This window comes from Podarcis liolepis (assembly GCF_965112155.1).
Source record: "Podarcis liolepis genome assembly, chromosome: 4".
NCBI lineage: Eukaryota > Metazoa > Chordata > Lepidosauria > Squamata > Lacertidae > Podarcis > Podarcis liolepis.
The window spans coordinates 67,007,701-67,030,304 of record NC_139558.1 but is presented as its reverse complement, the minus strand read 5'-3'; the positions used below and the strand labels follow the sequence as shown (position 1 = coordinate 67,030,304).

The window sequence follows — 22,604 nt, the reverse complement described above, 5'->3', positions numbered from 1 at the left end:
TTTTTGATCCTGACGGCAACATTTCCTCATTGCCAAGCTTCTACAGTCTAGATCCCAGTGGTGAAAGGGACCCAAAGGGTGGGTGTATCTTTATCTCTCACTCTCACACACTCTCTACACTCAGTAAATATACTCATGTAAATATTTTTGTTGTTGTTTAGTCGTTTAGTCGTGTCCGACTCTTCGTGACCCCATGGACCAGAGCACGCCAGGCACTCCTGTCTTCCACTGCCTCCCGCAGTTTGGACAGACTTGTGTTTGTAGCTTCGAGAACACTGTCCAACCATCTCGTCCTCTGTCGTCCCCTTCTCCTTGTGCCCTCCATCTTTCCCAAAATCAGGGTCTTTTCCATGGAATCTTCTCTTCCATGTAAATATACACTCATGTAAATATACACTCACATGCGGCCAGCCTGCCAGCTCCCTTTCAGAGGATTCATGGGGGTATTGCTTTCATCTCCACTGCAGCAGGTGGAATAGATGGGGAGGTTTAGACTTCTCTGTCCAGCCCAATGCCACAACTGAAGTGAAAATAAAAGGTAAAGGTAAAGGGACCCCTGACCATTAGGTTTAGTCATGGACAACTCTGGGTTGCGACGCTCATCTCACTTTATTGGCCAAGGGAGCCGGCTTACAGCTTCCGAGTCATGTGGCTAGCATGACTAAGCCGCTTCTGGTGAACCAGAGCAGCGCACGGAAACGCCATTTACCTTCCTGCCGGAGCGGTACCTATTTATCTACTTGCACTTTGATGTGCTTTCGAACTGCTAGGTTGGCAGGAGCTGGGAATAGCGCCCTCCTAATTATAGCACCCTCCCTTGGATTTGAAGCTACTGAAGACTCCTCAGTGGAAAAATGTGGGAGGAAGGCCAGTAGAAATGGAATTTTCCTGCAGATCTACATTAATCAGATGTTGGCAAATTGTTTCATAGCTCCAGGCATACAGTGGAATGGCCTCGATGACACATCCATGTGAAGGTAGTAATATCTGTCCCGACATGTCCATGGGTATTGCTACTTCTTCCTGATACTGATGTGTGTGAATGCAGCAGCATATTTTTCAGTTCCTGCCACATTCCTATGAATTGTCAAGGACAGTGGTTGGGCCTGCGCAGTCAGGTGTAACTGGGTCACCAAGCACAAGATGGGCTGCTTCATGCAGAGTAATTTACAGGCATCAGATGTGATTGTGTGCATCGTATCTGGTACTTCAATCAGAAATAACTACACCAGATGCATAGCTTGCATTTCAACACAACTGCATTACTACTCAGCTCTTTTTTGGGAAGCTTTATAATGCTGTGCCATAGTGTGCATACAAACTTAGCAAGCAGTAAGTGTGAGAATTTTCTCATTTTTAAATAAGTGTTAAATGGTGATAAAGTGTATCAATACAGACAACCATGGCTGGTTTTGCAGTATTATATGGTTGCTGTACCACTATTATTATTATTATTATTATTATTATTATTATTCATTTTATTTATATACTGCCCTTCCATCTGCAGATCTCAGGGCAGTTCACATAATAAAAATACATAATACATAATAAAAACAGCAGCAGCAGCAAAAACACAAATCAATAATGCCCGCCTCTCCCACAAAAACATTTTAAAGGGTATAGGATGTTAATAAGTCAAAGGCCTGGTTGAAGAGGAACATTTTTGCCTCACGCCTAAAGGTGTATAATGAAGGTGTCAGCAAAACCTCCATTGCTATGGAGTGAAGGCTGCAGCGATCTGCCAGTACCTTCTAGTTTTTAGAGGAACATATGTTTAATATGTCTCTAAGACTTAAACAATTTATTCATACTGTTAACGGAAGGAAATTTTAAACTGGGGAGCATTTGAACCTATAGCCTAGTTTCAAAAATACACTCCACTGAATGTAAACTGGACCTCTGTTACGTTAGCAGTCTTGGCAAAAATCAGATATAAGCAAAGAAACTAAGAGAAAGAAACACACTACTCTGAAATAGCAATAAACATACTCGTCATGCCTACTCTGGGGAGATTTTCTCATGCTTGCCTGGGTTTCTGAGTCACTGACAATGTAAGAAGCAACTGCATTGAGTCTGTTTCTGTTCATTCATCTGTGCTATGACTGATAATGTCAGAGAAAGTGTTTTTCATATATTTGTTGTTCATTTATTATAGGTTACAGTGAGTAGTTCAAAGCCTGAAATATGAGTAATTCTGGAAACAGATCTGGGAGAATGTACTGTGTGGTTTGTTTCAGCCTGCTTTCTTGACTGTTCTTTAGCAACAGTATATGGAAAATTTGCTTGCCAAGAGTGAAGCTTTGTGATGTATTTAGACAGTTTGATATGATAATAGAGTCCTAAAATGTCACATATTGCTCTACATCTGTTTTGATCCTTGGGAAGGGGGTTCATTTTAGTAAGCTCACTTGAGCCAGCATAACTTTGATCAGTAAGTTTGGGTTGCATCCAGTTCTGCTCCAGAAAGGTTCTGCTGCCACCGTGGGGTTTTTATTTCCTCTCCTCACATTCATTCATTCATTCACCCCCACAATCTGTTTCAAAGTGCCCCCCAGCTGTCCAGATCTGATTTTGAGAATGTGCAGGGGACTGGCGGGGACATGTTTCTTTCATTCCTTTTCATTCTTTAGCAGCTTTTTGCCAGGTAGAGGGAGGAAAGAGTCTAGACTGTTGTTGCCTGACAACCACCAGACTTCTCAATTTGTTGAGAAGTTTATCCTAGACAATGATAGTGTGTACACACCCAAACCTTTAAAAATGAGTGATTGGAGCAGCAATCTAAGGGTAGTGGTGGGAGGACTGGAAATTCACCATACTAAACTCTATATTGTATTGGATAAATATATCCTGTCTCTTCCAGTTCTAATATCATTGCAATCTCTATTTTTCTATTTTTTTATGGTAGCTGATATTTTTGGCCCTTTCCATTAGCTACATGGTATGCTATCTGTTTGGCTATGTTATTTAGAATATTCAGTATTTGCTCATATCCTGAGTTGATCCACCTAACCCATGTCCTGAAACAACCCTCCGCTTCCAGCCCCGAGCCTCTCTTAAGCAAAATACAAGCAATCATCTTGAATTGTGCAGTAGCTTTCTGATGTGGACAAATGTCCCCCAGGGATCAGGGTTAGATAGCCTAATGCATTTTGCTTTCCTTGTCACCATAAGCAAGATTTGCACACAGGCTGAGTGCTTACACATTAGCCTGCTACACTGCGGCTACACATCCAGAATCTGAAATATTAAATAGTTTACTTTCATTCCTCCAATCCATTTTCTTCTTCTGCTTCTATTTCTTTCCATTTTCAGCAAGAGAATAAGTGAAAAGAATTATTTAATTTAAGTAACATGCTAAGAAACGTAGAAGCTATTAAACATGCAGTTATGGATTTTTGATAGTGGTAAATGAAATGCAAAATAAAACTAATTTGCCAATTGTGTATTTTTGTTTCTGTTTTTATATTGATAACATTAACTCCAAAAGCTCCTAATGCACTATTTAGGAAGAGTTTTTGTTTTCTGGTACCAGGCCCTTAAATTTTGTCCCTGTTTAGCCTATGAGTCAGTTTGAGGGACAAGGCTGACCCTACCATGAGGAAAGTTTAGCATCTTGCCTCAGGGGGTGGAAAGAGAGAGCAATGAAGCAAAGCCGTTTTCCTGCCCATCCAGCCAACCAACCACTCAAAAAAAAAGGTGTGTGCCTTCTGTGTGAGCAGGCTTTCCATTTCAAGTACAGCTGTAGCAATAGCAGAACAACAGATCCTGGATGGCAGCAGCTTTATCCCTCTGCACTCACCCAGCCCCTGCCACTGGTGGGCGGACGCTCATGCGCTAGGTGGGAACAGGGCACAGAGGGTGTTCTTCAGCCTCCACGCCCTGCCCCTGCCCAATGGTGATGGCAGCGAGGGCTGGGTTAGCATGCTTCAGCCCCACTTGGGGGGCATGCTCATGCCCAACCCCAGGTGCTGGCAGACAGCGCTACACCCCTGCTTTGCGATACTGCTTTTACTCACTTGTGGCACCAGCTGTTTGAGTGGTCATGAGTGAAATATTTTTAAGATTTGGCATCTTAGTATTGTTGTCTACTTATTAAAGTATACAGGAAATGTAAATACCGTATTTTTTGCACCATAACACTCACTTTTTTCCTCCTAGAAAGTAAGGGGAAATGTCTGTGCGTGTTATGGAGGAAATGCCTACGGGTGGCATGCCTATGGATTTTCCTCCTCTAAAAACTATGTGCGTGTTATGGTCGGGTGTGTGTTATAGAGCGAAAAATACGGTACTTATCCAAATTAATGTAAAATGTATGGGACACATAAATGTGTTTATTCTACGTCTGAGAGTACTGTGTCTAATCTTACGTTGCTGAAACATAAAATGACACATTTAGAGTGTGGTGGGTTTTGTTGCCTCCAGATTTTTCCATTACTTATACTATCTCTCGGTAAGTCAGTCCAATTACTGCGCCAAAAAAAATATATTTTCTTCAGTACTATTATACTTTTCATCCTCTTAGCCATACGTATCTGCTAGTTCTTTCTTTTAACAGCACAAGTATTCTGAAACAAAAGGCATGTTGTTAGTTGTTCTTACCCAGAACTTTTTATCATTCCATTTCACAGTGCTTAAAATTCATTAGGTATGGAAGTGTGTAACTCCTAAACATCATGTTTCATAGCACCCTGTTTTATACGTCATCTATTGCTTGAAGGTTATCTTTGCAGGTGTTTTGCAAATAACGCGTGAAGCTTTAAAGCAAATATTTAATTTAACAAAACCAATTTAAAGTTGTTCTTTATTGTGCTGCAAATCAACCTCTATGACTGATTTACATTTGTACTAGTCTTATGATTTATTGCTCTTTGAAATTAAGCTTAAGGGTTCTACAACACATCCTGTTTAGAAAAGTACAAAGAATCCAAAACATGTGAACTAACAAAGAATTTAGGTGTGCTTAGTTGAATTTTTTTATTTTTTTTATTTAAATTGCAGATACACTTGCACCGTCACCCTCAAAAATCCATACTGTACTCTCATTCTTTAAAATAAAAATAAAAATGAATTCCTTCAGGTCCAAATCACATGAGGATTGCTGAGTTGCATGTGAGTACTGCAATTTGAGAAACTTAAGTCCAGAGTTTCCTTGGGCATAGATGATGAATTGGGGGACAGCAGTGCAGCATTTTTCATGTGGGGTAAGGCAAAATTTCATGATGATTGAGGAGGGCTCATTGTTTGATGACAGCATCAGCAGGCAAGCTCCTCTCACTGGACACCTTGGTGGCCCCCACAGTGCCCCATGAAACAATATCTCATGTTGTATGATATATACCATTGTTTAAAGGAGGGTCAAGTGTATGGAAAAAAATACTGCTGCCAAGAGGACTTCTGCTGCTATGGGAAGAAACTACCACTGCTCCAGACAAATGGTAAAGCTCCCCTGGAACTTTTTATATGCACACACAAATTGCCAGCCGAGTTTCAGGCCCTATTTTCACACACCAAACTAGTTGCTCAGAAATGTGAGTAGTAGAGTGTTTTTGTGTTCATGTAGTATTTACAGGCTTCCAACTGTATCTGGCTAGCCACTGTAGGAACAGTATATGAAACTAGATAGGGCTTTGGTGGAATCCCAGCACAGCTCTTCTTATGTATCTTCATAATTTTGGTGAAGGGCAGGTAATAAATTAAAATAATAAATAAATAATGTTAGAGGTATTTCCGTGAAGTCTGCAATGCTTGAAATTTGCCTGTTCTTTGATTTGCTAGTTTTGGGAGTACTGCATTCATCCTTATTTACAAGAACTTGGTTTGCCATGGATAAATACTTTCATGAAAGAACCTCTTAGAGTCCTAATGAGTTGTCAGTGCTGAATGGCTGGCTTAATATTTTGCTGGGAAGAGCTATTCAATTGAAAAAGGGTTAAAAGGGGGTTAAGGCTCTAGTGAGACACTCAGGCTTTTCTGACCATCTGAGAATAATTACAACTGAAAATGACCTATGAATATTTATGGTGCTGTTAATTAAACAGGTGAATAGGCCTTGTCATGTAATATTCTTATTGATGCTTACAAATCCCAGACATTTTTTGTCTGTCTTAAAGAAAATCATAGCAGCAGACTATTTCAAAGCCTTTATTTTCTTGTATCCCTCTAAAAATATTTTTGTATATGGCAGTAATAAATAAAAAATGCAATGGGATGTTAAGAGTTGTTGGACAACAGAGGCAAATACAGGGGCGGGGGGGGGGGGGCATACTGGCAGTGTATAAATCCATGATCCAACTTTACCATCAATAGTGCTGCTCTAGAGTCTTTTCCACAAAAATAATGTTGTATAATAGAGAGTGTATTAAAATAACCATAAACATGTTCAGGGATATTAAACACAGTTTGTATAAGGAAACAGACTAAAATTTTATTATTGATGGTGACAGAAATACTGTTGTTGTTGTTGTTGTTGTTGTTGTTGTTGTTGTTGTTGTTGTTGTTAAGATATATTAGTCACTATTTACCCAAAGGTATCCAAGCAACTTACAGCACATTTAAAAATACAAATGTATAAATACATTATACCACAAAACAAAGAACAACAAAACTCATAGCAGCCACACGGAGCTTAGGCAACACACTAGTAACAAAACAACATCATCTCAGGCCAAAGGTAAGTCTTTACATGGTGCCCAAAAGATGCCAGCAAAGACAGAAGGATGGAGTGGCTGAACTGATGCCTAGAGGAAGCCTGCAAGCTGGATATGAGTGCAGCAGTACTATGCCCACCTGTGAAGTAGAAAGGATGTAGGAAGTCCTTTGCATCCTGGTTCTCCAACAACAAAATTCTTTCCAAATATATGCATCCGGGTGTTTCAACACATATCTCGATAAGTTTAAACTGTACTGCAGCATTTAGAAAAGTGTGAAATTCATATTTTAGATCCACACATTAGTCCAAGAGGTGTGAATTGGATAATTTCATATCATAGCAGCATATGAAATACTAGAGCCCTTACAATTCTAAGAAAGTGATTAATTCTGTAAATGATGCAGTTGCTGCCCAAATATTTCATTGTTAATTACATTAAAGGTCCTAAATTTTATTATGCTCAAAATAATAATAATAATAATAAATTTTATTTATATCCCGCCCTCCCCAGCCGAAGTTGGGCTCAGGGCGGCTAACAACAATAAAACAGTACAAAAGTACAGCATAAACAACACTCTAAAATCATTCATTATAAAATTAATTAATTCAAGCCACTGGCAACCATTGGGCCAGAGCCCAATGGTAGTATTTTCATATTCACTATATGTTAGCTGCAATAATATCATTACCTATAGAAATATCAGGTAACTCTTACATTAAATTATATGTAACCATCTTTTACATTAAAGTATACATCAACTGTGTGTGAGAGAGAGCGACTTACCATGTGACTTATTGTTGCAAAATCCAGATACTCGTTTTTAAAATACCTGTTTTTCTGCGCTAAAAAAAAGTATTCTTCCAGCCCACCCCGCTTCAGCCTGAAAGTCTTGACTCCTGTGAGAAAACAGCTGTGCTGGTTTAAATGATTCAGCTGACAAGCTGGTACAATTCAGGTTTCAACACCTGATGTTTTTTCTTAGGTACTGTATAGGAAATCAGTGGTCTAGATTTCTTGCAGTGTTTCCTATCGCATAGTTGTGGGACATTTTAAAAATAAGGAATTGGGAATTACTGTAACTGGGTTTTTCTTTTTTAAAGCCTACAGCTTTAAAAGTCTTTTTCATTTTCATTTTTATTTTTAACCAAAACTAAATACATATGCCTAAACAGGCATGACTTTAGGCATTTTGAGTCTTCAAACAGCATGTTTGAATGAAGACTTCCAGATCTGCTGCTCTAGTTGATCAAGTAGCCATGGCTTCCAGTCATATCATAAAGAATCATAACAAATAAGCAGATAGAAAACATATAGCCGGTGTGTGTGTGTGTGTGTGTGTGTGTGTGTGTCAAGTTGAACTATGTCTGGTTCTAATTGAAAGATGTGGGATATTTTTTCATGTTAATTATTTTACAGAATAATTAAGGAAGAGTGAAGGGAGATATAACATGTTAAGTGTGGTGGAACTGCTTTGTATCCACATTTGGAAGATTCTGAGGCATTTCTTTTTTAAGCAGTGAATTTGTATTCATACTATGGCTGATATGAAATCATTTCCCCAACTTCACCTACAAAAAGGTGCTCTCTTATAGTGACTTTTCAGCACGCCCTGCAAACATTGGACATGTGATGTCCGGAACCCAAATCAGACCTGGCACAGAAAGTTTACTTTGTTCTGATTTGTTTTAATGATAATTTACAATAGCCAATGATATTTGACTTTATGATTGAAGCCAAATAGTCCTGTAAGTCATGAGGGGGGCAGGGTTTCCACACAATCTACATATATTGCCTATTTTGTCCACCTGAAAAGCACTTATGAAGAAACTGTATTCATTCCCAAAATAAAAGGTCATTGCATATTGATTCTATGTTACTCTGCACTGTGTCCGGTTGAAAACAGATGTAGATGGTCCCAAGAATGGGTGTGTGTGTACTAACACTTGCCCAATGATGTTGTGACTAGGCATATACCAAGATGGCAATCACCACTTCATTTGCCTGGGACATGTGGACGAAGGGGGAAGTGTGGGTAACCTAACCAAGGGAAGCTTTTTCAAACACATGTCAAGTAACCAGACCCACCCTTGTGGATGGCAGAATCTAGAATCAATCTAGATTTAAAGCAGCATGTTGAGGACAGACATAAACAATTCCAGATTGAGAAAAACTACATTTTGGTGCTACAAAAAAGTTAGAGTGTATGCAGCCGCCACCACTGTCAGGGCCACAAACACCCAGCAAAGAAGAAGCGGAGGGAACTTAAGGAAAGGGAAGATTTCTCAACAGTCCCTACAACCCTCAGAAGCCCTCCTTTCAAACCAAAAATGAAACTTCTGGCTTAGTCTTCATTCAGACAGCTTCCACTACATTTAAAACATTACATCAGGCTCAGTTTTTTGCATACTTTTTTGGGCACGATCCATTTTTAAATTAAGAAGATTTTAATCCCAGTGATCTCAAGTGAGTTAACAAATGTCAGTGCATTCTTAACTTTCCTTCAGAGGAAGCAACAGGACAGAAAAGTGGTCAGACTTTGCTGGATCATGCCTGTAGTGTTCATTTACTGCATATATAAAGCTTTTTAATGGATAGTATTTGCAATTAGAAAGATGGGAAGAGTTGAAAATGTACATCGAAGCTGTTTAAATAAGCCACCAAAAGAAAACCCTTTGTTATACATAGTCAGTGACCTGAAACATTAGACTGTTGGCTCCTGGCTTGTTGATATGTTAATGTGAAGTAATTATTCCAGTGAATTGAAGCTGAAAGTCAACATGTATATTCATTAATTCAGTATAAGCACACTCATTGTTAATCACAGTTGGGAGATCTATTTTCAGCAAGCAGATTGAGAACCTACCCATCATGCTTTGCCAACCATAACATTTGATCACTTTTAATGTTATCTTTAAAAGTCCCATGGAGGAAATATTTGTGATAATGTTTTTAAGCATTCCATATTGCAAAAAAAGAGAAAGAAAATAATTATATCACATATCTCTTGCTTTCAATCAAGACTGAATGCCATATTGCATTTATTATAAACTGCAGGGTGTAATTTCACACCACTGTATCATTTGGGGAATTATACTAAACACCAGAATAATTCTCAATTTTGTAATCAGAAAACATTACTTTAATTAAACCTTTAATGCATTATGAAAATCTCATATCTGCTTTGCATAGGGAAACACTGTATTTCAGGACAATCTGCATAAACTAAGGTAAAAGAGACCATAACTTTTGTAGCATTTTATTTTATTTACTTATTTCATTTACCTTAGATCTCCAAGGAGAGCAAGGTGATGTACATGGTTCTCCCTACTTCTCATTTAATTCCCACAACTCTGTGAGGTAGGTTAGGCTGAGAGGCGGTGACTGGCCCAAAGTCACCCAATGAGCTTCATTGCTCAGTGGAGATTTGAACAGTCATCTCCCAAGGTCCTAGTCTGACACTCTAACCACAATGTGACAATGGCACTTAATCTCCATTGTGATATTATAAAGTGTTTTGGTATTGTTTATTGACCCAGTTTTGTCCAATTTTTCCTTTCTTTTCTCTTATCTGGATCAATGAAAATTCACAGATAAGCAAATTTCCATTTTCACTTGTGAGGTCAAGCCCATGTATTTCCTTTTTCTGTCTCAACATTGCTTTTAATGTACAAAGTTGTCCAGCCTTTCTTTTAAAATTGGCATTTGATATAATTAAAGTTCATTTTCCAGTTAATTTTAACCAAGCCTCTTGATAATCAGCAGCTTGAAAAAATATTTTGTCCTGAAAAAATTTGCGCCACAGTTCCAAGGATTCAAATGAGGGCTCAGCTACTTTAATTTTGAGCATCTAATGGCAAGTCCTTACTGCAAAACAGCCAGGAATCAGATTGCACACATTTTACCACCAATCTATTTATGTATTGGTTTGTGTTGGCTTGCAAAACAAACCAGTTTTTTTGCATGCCAGCTGCCTTATGCATCCAGCTTACCATACATGCAAATGAAATTAAAGTGACCATTAAACAACTTGGCATTTCTGTTTGTGACCAAAGAGGGAAATAAAGGGACAGGAACCAAAGACTGAGTGAACTGGGCCACATTTACGATCTGAATAGGGGAACCAAGGTGTGGGATCTAACTAATAACCAACCTGTGGGTGACCCAACCCTGCCAAATGTGAGGGGTAGATTTTCCTCTTACCATTTACTTAAGACCCACATTTTCAGATGAATGGCTTTCCTGGTCAACCTCCTCCTCGGACTCCACAACTCTCAGCAGGTGTTATAGGTTGACCCAAAGGTGCTTTTTAACCATACCAACAAGTCCCACAGCCCTGAAGAAAAATTTCAAAACTACTCCTTTAACCTTTAAAGGTGTCTAAGGGTGCTCACCCAACCTTAACTACTTCATAACTTCCTGCACCTACCTGCCAATGTGGCCAATTAGCCTATGTAATGACTATGTAATGAAGCCCATCAATGGCTTCATTAACTACGAACCCCAAAATTTAGATCACCTCCAAACAGTGACAAAGTTTTTTAGTCATTTTATAGGGTTTTGTAGTGTGAATCGTGTGTTTTGTAAGGCAATCCAAACTGAGTAATGGATACTCAAACTGGAGTCATTGGTATCACCCAGAAATCCAACACTGTCTGGTTCACGCCAAACTGGTGCCAAAGTTTTGTAGTCATTTTGCTGCGTCCTCATGGGAGTCAGGAGCTAGACTGACTGAAATATTGGGTTCTTTATAATATATTTTAGCCAAAGCATTCTTATAGGGATGTAAGGGAACTTTGAAATGAGCCATTTCTGCAATTTCAATAGTTCTCTGATTTTCTTTCCTGCCCAATTCTTTCCTTGCCCATATTGCAAATTAAGAGCTGAAAGAACATGCTCCTGTTGTACAATGGCTAACAATGGCCATCTTTTGTTTGTGTCCTGTCTCCCACCATTATCTGGATGCCAACCACAAAGGATTTTAAAGGTAGCTAGATTTAAATATTCTCATCTTTAAAGAGGTATGATGAACTCATAATATTTTCTGAATTTCCTGAATCAGACAATGCTGGGTTTTGAGTTCTGTTAAACAGGAACCCTGGTTTTGTAGCAGGAACCCTACAAAAATGACTGCAAACCCTTGGGACCAGTTTGGAGTGAATTGGACAATGACGGATTTCTGAGTAAAACCTACAATCCACCAACTTGAGTATGGATTACTCAGTCTGGGGAGGGGATCACAAAACATGGGGTTCTTGCTACAAAACCCCACAAGACGACAAACCTTTGGCACTGGTTTGGAGAGGATCCAAAATTTTGTGGTTCATAATTAATGAAACCTATCACTGATGAGCAAAATTCCTACTCAGTCCCCAAATGGCAACCAGCAATGCCTGCACTGCCAACAGGAAAGAATGGTGGGATGAGCTTAAATAGCCCTGGCATCTGCACTGTACCCCCAGTGCATGCACTTACATGTCAAGCTTCCCAGGGCTTTTCATTGCCTAAGTGACCACAAAGCTGCTCACTGCCACACCTGTTTCAGGTGCCATAGTGTGTGAAACAACTTTACAGGTAAGCAAAATCCAACCATTTGCATTTAGGTACCTACTGGTTAATTTGCAGAGCAGGTTGAGTGTGTGTGTGTGTGTGTGTTCTTTCCTGTTTTCTATGTAACTGTGGAAAATCCAAGCCCTTTAAACATAGCCAATGCCAAACATGATTTTGCAACTCACAGTGTCACAATAAATCCAACATACTATATATGCAGCTTAATTTGTTCTTGGACTTTTGAAGTGTAAATTATTCTCCTCCATGCCCATTTTCTGAAGTGCATATTGTTTTCATCCTATAGTAATTACTCAGAAGACTTATATCAGTGGGACTTATTTTAATGTAGCACTTTGAGGACTGGCCTGCCCATGACAGTATTTGAAGTATTCTTTTTCTAACCCAACCAAGCCTAATGCTATGGCTTTCAATTACTTAGTCCATAGCTTAATGAATCTTTCAACTCATTTTGAGTCTGTTCCTATGCCACCTGCTCCCAGCTGTGTTACCAGATTTGTATGCACATCACAAGAATGCTAATGAGGGCAAGGACCAGGGCTCTGAATGGTGTATAACTGTGATATATCTACGGCAATATTTTTGCATCATACTCCTTGCAGAATAGCTTTCTGAAAATAATAATAATAAAACACTTTTCCGGTGAGAGCTAATTCATATCCATTAGTAAATGAAAATATTACCTATTTTGGCAGCTTTGTTATCCTGTAATAGGTTCTTTATATATTCAAATTCAAAAAAATAATAGTGTCACAATAGTTGGCCAGAGTTTTGTGTTCACAAATATCTTGTATTAAGTCAACTATCTGAAATGCAGGTTGTCTGTTCTCCCCGCCCCCAGCTGTCAGGATTAATATAAATTAGATTACATTAAAATCAATTTAGCAGCAAAATCCAAATTGTTATGAGCAAGTCAGGCAGAAGACTACTTTATAGCCAGGGTGTGACCTCACAGTTAGATTTGTATGGTTCTTTTCTCAGTCTTTGAAGAGATCAGACGGCTTACTACAAGCTTCTCCCCCTTCCCCTTTTACACAGTATTAACTGAAGAAGGAACCCCTGCTGTATTCAGATACTAGCAAAGTGGTGTCATGAACAGCTTTGCTATCTCCCAGATACGTGAACAGTAACTTGCACTAACTCAAGCTAATCAGAACCGAAGGTGTACTGAAAGCATGAGAAGATTTACCCACTTCCCAGATTGCTTCAATAGCACTTTGGCCCAATCAAATACAGCCTTATGAAGGACTATATGACATTTATGTAATGTGTTATTTTTTAACCTTGGATGTTTGGATCATCTTCTAGAAATGAATATAAACCCAAAACAATTTTTTATAATGTGTACAGTAGTGGACGGCATGGTGGGGTAACAATGCTGAATTGACTTTCTGATACCTGAGCTAATGCTGCTTACCAGGACAAAGAGACAAGATGGTGGAGAGGTCCATGTAGTGTAAATATATAGCAGGAGTGCCAGAGCAGTGCTGTAGAAGGGAGAGAGGCAGGGGCCCCTGAATTTTAGTGTTGCACAGGGTGCACAGGGTAATTTGAGATCCTGAAGTCCGCCACTGCAATAAGCAGTAGTGACTCAGCTGTTGAGAAGTTAGGTAAATGCCACACACTCTACCATGCCATTCATTACTGAATATATAATTTGAGATCCTGAAGTCCGCCACTGCAATAAGCAGTAGTGACTCAGCTGTTGAGAAGTTAGGTAAATGCCACACACTCTACCATGCCATTCATTACTGAATATATAAGAACATTTTTTTTAAAAAATGTTTTCATCCTATGTTTGTCTGACTCTTTGTAAGGAAAAGTTAGGTATATATTAAGGCCAAACTGTTAGGAACACATTCCTGGAAGTGAGTCCCCTTGAATACAGTGGGGCTTGTTGCAATCAAATGAAAAATGTAGTGTTTTTAAACAGAAAACATAAATCAAGCACAAGCCTTGCATGTATACATGAGAATTCCTATGTGTCAAAGGAATACAGTACCTCATGTACTTCAAGCACTTACATTTGCAGGTAAGATTATTTTATTTTATTTTAATGTGAATGAGGAAGCTTGTTCATGCAGGAGCTCCATGGGTACTTTGTAGTGGCCACTGAGTTCTCCTAGGCTATAATTTTACTTTTTCATAAGCTATATATAAGTCATAATGAAATCAATGAAACTTGCCCATAGATAACAGATGGCAAGACTGTGTGGTATCTGTCTCCATTAAAAGCATTGGGCTTTTGCCATTGACTTCAATGGAATATAAATTATGCCCACAATATGAAACATAGAGAAGTAGGCAACAGACTGTGTTTGGGACAATATTTGTGGCAATAGTACAGAGAAGACCCCTTTCCCTCCCAAAGAGGAGTGAAAGGACATGTAAACATCTCCTAATATTTAAAACCACTCAAATTAAATTGGCACATATGTCATATTGTATTGTGAAGCAGACTGGGAGATGACTAGAGTGCTAGTGACAGAAGCCTTGCTCTGAAGCAGACAGAATGCTTCTTAGGTTACATAATTCTGCTTACCAAGTACCAATTTGCATGGTACTTTCAAGCACAGTTTTGGAACTGAAACAGCCTTGGTCACTCTGATGAACGACTTGTATCAAAAGCAGGATGAGGAATGCAATTCTGCTTCTGCTCCTTGATCTCTTTGTGGTTATTTCTCTTTCTTTTCTCTTTTTTTCCTCTTTGAGGTTTGTCATACCATTGACCATAGTATCCTCTTCAACCAGCTCTGTGGAACACAGTTTTATAGTGGTTCCAATCCCACCTGCAAAGTTGTATCCACAGACTAGAATTGGGAAACTGTATCTTGACTCCATGCTGTGGTGTACCACAAGGTACAGTCTTGTCCCCAATGTTGTTTAACATATATATGAAGCCACTGGGTGTGGTCATTCAGAGTTTGGGGGCAAAATGTCATCGATACACTGATGACACACAGCTCTACTTCTCCATAACATCCAAGTCAGAACAGGCTGTGCACGAGCTGGAATGTTATCTAGCTGCAGTGTTGGACTGAATAAGGGCCAATAAATTGAGTTTGAACCCTGGGAAGACAGAGGCACTGTGGGTTTGTGAGTTCTGTGTCCAGAGACTGGCCAGTGGCCTGTTCTGGATGTGACTGCACTCCTTTTGAAAGAGCAGGCTATGAATTTCGGAGTGTTCATTGGCATTGGAAGCTCATGTGGCCTCAGTGGCTAGGAGTGCCTTTTACCAACTATGGCTGATACATAACTGTTCTTGGAGAGGGATGGTCTGGCCATAGTGATTCATGCATTGGTAAATGCAAGACTTGATTATTTCAATATGTTCTATGTGGGGGTTACGTAGTCTCCAATCAGTATAAAACACTGCAGCTAAATTGTTGATGGAGACAGACTATTGCCAGCACATAACTGGTGCTCAAAAGTGTGCCTTGGCTGCCCATATATAACTGGGCTAGGTTTCAGCTTCTGGGCTGTCATTAAAGTTGAGGTATATATCATATTGGTCCAAAATTGTTCATTGACCTATTTATTGGCTTGCTATGATTTTACAATATTCTATGACTGCTCCCATGTAAATGGCACCTTGCCTGTTTTATTGCATCATAATATCCACCTCTGGTATCAAATACAGAAATGTTCTCCAAATAATGGACACACATATATTCATTCTTTGACTGTGGGACCCTCTACCCTATGCTATAATATAACCATATTCTAAACTTGCATCTTCCCCCTGCAAAAAACTTCAAATATTTTAAAATATGACCTATTTATTTATATTCAAGAAATGCAGTTGTTGATAAGCTGTAAACTTGAATTATATTTAAAAGAGCTGTATATATGAATCAATGGATTTATGTGTCATGTGCTTGACAGTCAGTATGAAGCAGCAATTATATTCTTCCTGGTCTATATGTTTCCAGCATTTATTATTAATTTTTCAATCTAAGGAGTTTTGCTGTATTCCCACTTAAGCTTTTGTTTTCAGATTTTAGCATAATAAGCAGTGTTTGTCATCATAGTTTTAATTTTCATGCCAAGCAGAGAGTGACAGCTGGGAAGCAATATGCAAGACAGATTTGCATCTTCTACGAAACTGCAAGTAGGGAAGAAAAAAAATGTTCAAGTCACCATGTTTTAAATTTTCCTTTGTAAACATTATTTATCTTCCCCACCATAAAACAAATGCTTTTTTACTGATCCCTCCATTAATGTTTCAAATATATGTGCAATGACAAGCAAAACAAAAAACTAATTACACAGTGAAAACATTTTCCTCCCTTTGTGGGGCTTATGGGGTCCAGTTGCATAGCATCTGTTTTAACTCCTTGTTGCAGGAACTTTTAGGGCACTGGCTTGAATGATAAGCTAGCCCACCTTAAAATGACTTTCTCTCCTCCTTGTTGAATTCCTGTGAAGTATAAAACATATAAATTAATCATTAAAAAATGGTCATCTGAAACAGCAGTGGTTTAAAATGATGGCTCTGTTATCCTGGCTCAGATAAAACAGAAGCTTAACACTGAATTTTCATTTGCTTATTAGAGTACAATTAACTGCTTCCTCCCCCATTTCATTCATCTAAAAGTTTCTTAAGCAAAGGTTCACCAGTTTCCACACATCTTAACAAAAATATTATGGTATTTCTAGAGTGTTAAATCTGTAAATGCGACAAACTCTGATTAAGATACTGTCTCCGTCTACCTCTTTGATGCTACAATTCTGCAACACTGATTCACTTTAAGTTTATTTGAAACCATTGTGACTTAACCAGCAAAGTTGTGAAGAAATTGAGAAATATGGGATCCTTACTTTTCATGCACCCCATTTTTACCATTTTAGTTTACGGCATAAGCGTTGCCAGTTAGTAGTGACTTCTCTTTCTTCCAGTAAACCCATTTCCCCTAGAAAATGCAAGAAATAAAAATCCAGCACAAATATTAGAGTATTATAAAGTGGGGAAAAATGCTGCCTATTTTTACCTACATAAATGCAACAATTATTGTTTTCTGTTGTTCAGTAAATGGTGTATATAAAACAGGAGTAGTTATGCTGGTAGTATTTTCTAATTTAGTTTTATTATATTTCTTATAAAGAACTGTGTATATAGAATGATGATGATGATAATAGTACTAATTTGTAAGTTTGTTATGATTTATTTGATTTCTATCCATTCTATTCAATCCAGAAGGATCTCCTAGGTGGCTCACACAAATCAATAATGTAAAATAATATGGGGGGGTGACAGATGTAACAGCTGGACCTCAGGCAAGGTTCCGAGGAATGGAAGTTGGATCAGGTGTTGCTAGGATGTTCTGCTCCTTTGCTGGGTGCTCCTTTTAAAAAGTAGTATTTTTCTTGAAGACTAAGCATTTGTAAAGAGAAATAGCTTGCTATTAGCAAGAAATGGGTGAGGATAGATCTGCTCTTTCCTGTGAGCTGGAATGGCTTATATCCTAATAAATATTTCATAACCATGTTATGTGTCACAGTATCAAACTATAAGCACTGTTATTCCAGAAGACTGGTGTTCTTTATAGGTTGTTTTAGTTATGCTAAAGAATACAACTTTAATGAAGTGAAAATGGTTTTTTTTTTTAAAAAAAAAAAAAAGTAGGGCAAGTTCTGTCTTCTTATCTTCTGTCTTGATTTAATCAAGATGGTTAGTGAGTACTGAATATCGATATATAGGCGTTTTCAGACTACCCTGACAAGACATTCTATTACAGTGGACACAAAAGTGACACAACGGATTTGAGAACTTGCTAACAGAAATATGGGCTGTGGGCAAGTTTTCAGTAGAAATAAAAAGGAAGTGTCAGATAGTGTTTCTTTAGCTGACTTGTTATAGTAATATGTCCATCTTAATTTCTGTTCAGTCAGTTCCTGGTAGTTGTTCCTTAACCTGAGCCTTTCCTTTGTGTCATCAAGTTTCTCTCCCTGACTGCTGCCCTTCTGCGTTCCACATACATTGATACAGATAGGAACTTAATTTACTTTTATTTTCTTAGTATTTTGCAACTATTGTCTTGCAGAAGATTGACTTATGTCTTTTGTATAGTATTATTTGAAAATGGCCTGCATTTACAGAACTGTAAGACTAGGGCCCCATCTGCACTTACACATTTAAAGCAGTGTCATACCTAGCTTCCCCCATCTCAAAGAATCCTGGGAACTGTAGTTTATTAATGGTGCTAAGAGTTGTTAGTAGACGTCAAATCTTCTCCCAAAGGTACAATTCCCAAACCTGGGAAGAGGTTTGAATGTTAAACCTCCCTGAGAATTGTAGCTCTGTGAGATCAGCTATTTCTATTCTATGTCAGGTTTCCATGCATTCTATGTCAGGTTTCCATGCATTCCATATCTTCCTTATGTGCAGGAAAAAATACAATATACATATAGATATATAGATATATCCCCAGTTTATCTACTATGTATGCTTTTTTCTCTATTATTTACATTTCCCTCCTAAAGTATGCATTGTGTGATTTTCTATGCATTTTTGTAAACCTTGTCCACATAATATATCATTTTTGTGCACATTTTAAACTGAAACTGTACTGAAAAATTCAGAGAAGTGTGTAGTGCAATTGATAATTGCATTCCAATTCACATATAAGTCTGGAAAATGCAAATTAGGTCAGTTTGCTTTAAAATGCAGGCCAAAGGAAAATTCCCTTCATATCTAGGCTTCTTCGCAAGGGAGGGGAAGCAGGGAGGAATCTAGAGACTGGGTTATACTTCCGGGAACTGATTTTTGTTCACTCACTATCCTTGAATAAAATACAAAAGGAAGAAGTTGCCTGCTTAGTTACATATTGAAGATTACACCCTTTTTTCAGCAATTGGAAAGCAATGTTATATCAGTTCTGGAACATATTCATACTGTATGAACATATATAATGCATATAAAAATAACAGAATGTCTTCCACTGCATAATTCTCCATGACAAAGCAGAGGACAAGTTGCTTGGAAACCTTTAAAATAAAAAAATAAACTTAATCCACTTAACTCCTCTTTGAATTGATTTTCAAAGGTTAACATGCCTATTACTTTAATTAAAGTCCTTCTCAGTTCATAAATTATGTGTCTGGCACTTCAGGGATGCCAGCAATTGTCAAGAAGTAAGGAAGGCCAAAGTGTCCTCCCGAAAGACCAAGGTTAATATGGTCTGAGGACAAAAAGTCTTCTGTCTCAGTGGGGTTATATCACAGCAATTTATATACTGTTGCTCACTGTATTAGCTGTATGTCTGAGTTTCTTAAAAGACATACCTTTTTCTTTAAATCTTTAGGCTCATGGCATTGCAAGTTTCAACCCTGTATGATTATAAATATACTCATACATAATAGCTGTGATTTTGAAATATTAGACAGTCAAATTAAGTGGTAGTTTTCAATCATGATATTATTTCAGCTTTGAGAATAAGCCCAAAAAATTTAGTAACCCACCCAAAAAAGAACGAAAGAAGAAATCTAGTCTTCCTGCTTGGCATTATAGGATTTATAGCATGTACACAACTAATAAACGCCCTTTAAATGTAGTGTTCTGTACCTGGGATTTTGTGTCTGTTACTCAAAGCAGTCTGGAAACCTGAGATCCAATTCATTTGCTCACATGCATTCTGGGACCAATTAACTGTCCTGGTTATCTCAGTGGCCCTAATTATTATAACACTTGTCCTTCTCTTTTGGCCAAATTTGGGAGAAGATTTGAGGTTGTTAAGCTTTGCTTGCTTCAACTGCTGCTGCCTGTGTTTCATGGTGGTTGGTGGTGGCAGCAGTGTTCCTCATAGCAGGCTTCCAACAGCCATTGTTTCCTCCAGAAGTCTCTTCTGCATGATTCTTTATTGCAGTGTTACATTGGTGGCCAGCAGCAGCTGCCAATGGGTGGAGGGTTGGGGTTGTTGCTTCTGCTGCCACCAATAACCCTACCCCTAAAATGTTTGCCCCAATATGTCTGCCATCAATGAAATGCCTCTTCATTCTTTGCCCCCTACAAATGGGGCTATGGAAATCAAGTGGGAATGTCTCACAACAGCTCTAGTAACATTTACTTAGTCCCTCCTTCCTGAGCACAGGAAAGGCTAGCAGAGATTAAAGAAGCACAGGGATCTTCCAGACCAGCTGTTTGTTGAGCATTCATCCTGATATGTCATTGGGAGGTTATATAACATTACCAGCTAGTGGATGTTATCCTGCACTTTTTAATACAATTTTTGGTAGTTTTCCTACCGATTTTTTGTGGACAGAATAGAGGTGAGATAATTGCACTAGAAAGTGTGGGATAACAACCGAAATTTGTGTGAATAAACAGCCCACCTGGAGGCACCCTGAGACTTGATCTTGAACCATCATTTCACATAAATGTGTCTGGGGGGGTATTGTGTTTTTTATTATTACGTTATACACTCTGTGTTTTTATGTTGTAAACCACTCTGTGATCTTTGGGTGAAGGCTGTTATATGAATTACATAAATATTAATAAGGTGTCACATATTTTTCTCCCTCCATTGTAGCAGAGGGCCTGGACTAACTATTCAGCTTCAACTTGAGGCTTTTGCAATATGGCAGGTTTTAATTTAGGAAATAAATAAATAGCTCTCTGTTTTCCACTGTAGTTTGCAATCCTTGCAGCTTCATTTTGTAAAAAGAACAAGAACAAAGAACAACTGCATACAACTAATTCTGACAGAAAGTGTGGCTCACTGGGGCAGAGAGACACCATGACTTCCAGATGCATGACTTCCAGAAATCATGTCTCCTAGTTTTGAAATTAAGGAATGTTTTCCCTATTCCCATTCTGGAGTATGGTAGATATTAGGTAAAGGTAAAGGACCCCTGGCAGTTAAGTCCAGTCGCGAACGACTCTGGGGTTGCACACTCATCTCACTCTATAGGCCGAGGGAGCTGGTGTTTGTCCACAGACAGCTTCCGGGTCATGTGGCTAGCATGACTAAGCCGCTTCTGGTGAACCAAAGCAGCACACGGAAATGCTGTTTACCTTCCCGCCGGAGCGGTACCTATTTATCTACTTGCACTTTGACGTGCTTTCAAAATGCTAGGTTGGCAGGAGCAGGGACCGAACAATGGGAGCTCACCCCATCACGGGGATTGGAACCACCAACCTTCTGATTGGCAAGCCCTAGGCTCTGTGGTTTAGACCACAGCACCACCCACGTCCCTATGGTAGATATTAGAGGAGCTTTATAGGGAATTTTTAAGAACATGGCATGATTGTAATATATGGGGGGGGTGTTTTGTATATCTTGCTAACCACCTTAGAGGCTTTTAGTTAAAAGCTGAGATACCTGAGGCTTTTAGTAAAAAGTAAGAGTGCCCCAAAAGATGTTGTTTTCAGAGTTAACTAATATTAACAACGGGTGCTTTATGGCAGAATCTGCTTATTATTTTCAAAATGCCAGCTCAAGGGAGTCAAATACACCCACGCATAGTTTTGTCCTTCAATACAATAGGTAACTGAAGCAATAATTAAAGCTGCTACAAATACTTGTTATTCAAACTGACTGGCTTTTAGAAGACTTACCTCATTAGGGTAACAGTGGTGATGCCTTCTGCAGTGGTGTCAACTGTAAGAACTTTGGCTGTGATCTTGTCCCAGAAGTGCCAGAAGTTGTGTGATTTTATGTCTATTCTGACATTTTTGGTTGTTTTAAGCTTCCACCAAGAAAATCAGAGCACTGTGCTGAATACATCATTTAAACATGTACTTTAATATGTGCACCTCATAATGTATTACAGTTTATGTTCTTGTGTATACACATAACTTTTGACTAAGGATTGGGGCAAATAAAACTCAAGGGGAACACTTTGGATGTACATCTATGTATATACATAAAAATAAAGGTGAGCGAGTACAGTCTTACCTCAGGTTACAGACGCTTCGGGTTGCACGATTTCTGGTTGCACACCACGCCAAACCCGGAAGTACCGGAACAGGTTACTTCCAGGTTTCTGCGCTTGCACATGCGCAGAAGCGCTAAATCTTGCTTTGCACATGCACAGAAGCGCCGAATCACAACCCGTGTGTGCACAGACACAGCGCTGCAGGTTGTGAACAATGCGGGTTGTGAACGTGCTTCCCGCATGGGTCACATTCGCAACCCAAGCGTCCACTGTATTATCCAGACTTAACTAATAAGAACACAGATGCCTTATTCCCTGATTGGCACAGCTGTTTAACACTGTGATTGATAGATATTGCATACTTATGAGAAGAATTGCATAAGCAGCTGCTGCTTTTCTGTGACATCATCTGCACATTGCTGACCAAGTAATCAGCTTTTGAAACTAAGCAGCAGCTATTCTCTTTGACAGTGGGAGCTGGATTTCAGAAATGACTGGCTGTTATTAAATTTG

General features: G+C 38.8%; 1 protein-coding gene and 1 long non-coding RNA gene across 5 annotated transcripts in view; one reads left to right on the top strand and one right to left on the bottom strand.

Annotated features, from left to right (window-relative positions):
• The window catches only part of EPHA6 (EPH receptor A6), a 343,972-nt gene that overhangs the window by 119,215 nt on the left and 202,153 nt on the right, over positions 1 to 22,604 (top strand). The gene's annotated exons all lie outside the window — the stretch shown is intronic.
• On the bottom strand, positions 16,155 to 21,921 carry LOC310704821. The gene is made up of 4 exons (XR_014525046.1): positions 21,772 to 21,921; positions 17,037 to 17,128; positions 16,484 to 16,635; positions 16,155 to 16,320 (listed from the first exon to the last, which is right to left on the bottom strand). It is a non-coding gene; the product is annotated as an uncharacterized lncRNA (long non-coding RNA).